The sequence below is a fragment of the Salvelinus sp. IW2-2015 genome, unplaced genomic scaffold (genome assembly GCF_002910315.2).
Source record: "Salvelinus sp. IW2-2015 unplaced genomic scaffold, ASM291031v2 Un_scaffold2537, whole genome shotgun sequence".
Taxonomy (NCBI): Eukaryota; Metazoa; Chordata; class Actinopteri; order Salmoniformes; family Salmonidae; genus Salvelinus; species Salvelinus sp. IW2-2015.
Genome location: NW_019943850.1, coordinates 10,127 through 11,872, shown reverse-complemented (window position 1 = coordinate 11,872; position 1,746 = coordinate 10,127). Strand labels below are relative to the sequence as shown.

General features: G+C 52.3%; 1 pseudogene; it reads right to left on the bottom strand.

Moving 5' to 3' along the window:
* LOC112074213 (extracellular calcium-sensing receptor-like) overlaps window positions 1-1,271 on the bottom strand; it is a 4,094-nt pseudogene extending 2,823 nt beyond the window's left edge.
* Window positions 1,272-1,746: the final 475 nt, after the last annotated feature.

The window sequence follows — 1,746 nt, the reverse complement described above, 5'->3', positions numbered from 1 at the left end:
ACAGAGTTACTTTACCTGCCACGGCTCTATTTTATCCCTGGCTGCACATGTGTTATCTTGAAATGGCCCCTGTCCACTCTGACAGGTAGTGAGCAGGTGTAGAGCGTGAGCCACAGCGTACACAGCCTTATAGATGTTGTTGAGCAGACTAGCGTCTGACACATCTGTGTAGCGGGAGCCCGTGTCTCTCAGGGACTCCCTCCCTGTGCAGGCTCTGACCGGAGAGCCAGGAGTCATGCTGCAGCTGAACACGCTCTCCCACAACTCCACCAGACCCCTGTCCCCCAGCTGGGTGGAGGGCCGCCTGTTGGCCAAGAACTCCCCCAGGCCGGGGATGACCGCGTTGGGCACGGCGAAGCCCACCGCCCCCTGGACCACGGCGTAGTTGACGTGGGAGGCGATGTAACGGTAGGTGATCCATCCCTCGCTACCCACCCACTGCAACCCCGTCACATTCTGCAGGTACAGCTCTCTTATCAGGATTTCCAGGTCTGTGCCGTCTGCAAACGCCACGATCACCTTGGAGGTGGACTGTTTAATGATGTCCACCACCTTCAGGAACCACTCTCTGGGGTCGGTCCTGTAGATTGCCACTGAGTAGTCTACACACACCCCTTCACTGGACGCTGCTTTCAGGAAGGTGGCCATGCCATTGTTACCATAGTCACTGTTGGTTCTGATGGCCCCCACCCAGGTCCAGCCAAAGTGTTTGACCAGCTGGGCCAGGGCTCTGCTCTGGTAGTGGTCACTGGGGATGGTTCTGAAGAATGAAGGGTATTGCCTTCTGTTACTCAGACAAGCACAGGTGGCTGAATGACTGAGCTGGAAAGACAACAAAGACAGACGTTTCTAACACACTGCTCCAACGTTGCCGTTCTGTAAAAGTAGCACATGGGCACGGCAGCATTTTCACATAGTATCATCTCTGCCTTTCACTCTCTCAATACATACACACATACACTCCCTGACTCACCACTGGTATGTGGAAGGGCCCCATGGTGCGTGCCATGGCTATAGTGGAGGTGGAGGTGGTCTCCCCTATGACAGCATGCACAGTGGAGGGCTTGGTGCAGCTCTGTGGCTCCTCCTCATATCCATTCATCAGAGCCAGGGACGCCCGCACAGACAGGGGGATGCTGGGACACGAGTCAAAGATCCTGTAGCCCAGAGACAGCCCTGGCAGCAGCTCAGAGCTGTTATTGATCTCCTCTATGGCAAAGATCATAGTTTGGGCATACTGGAGCTCACCTGGGTCCAGCCTGCAGAGACGACTTCTAGTACTGTCACTTCAGTTTTAGTCAGAGAAATCCCAGCCAGAGACAGACGTATAAAGCATTTAATCAGTGAAAACCCCAGCCAGAGACAGACGTATAAAGCATTTAATCAGTGAAAACCCCAGCCAGAGACAGACGTATAAAGCATTTATGTCAATGAAAACCCCAGCCAGAGACCTGTAAAGCATTGTCAGTGAAACCCCAGCCAGAGACCTGTAAAGCATTGTCAGTGAAAACCCAGCCAGAGACTGTAAAGCATTGTCAGTGAAAACTCCAGCCAGAGACCTGTAAAGCATTAGTCAGTGAAAACCCAGCCAGAGACCTATAAGGCATTTAGTCTGTGAAAACCCCAGCCAGAGAACAGACGTTAAAGCATTTAGTCAGTGAAAACCCCAGCCAGGGACAGACAGTTTTCAACACTTTTTGAACATAATTTCTCTACACCATGTGAACATACATGTTTGTCCATGTG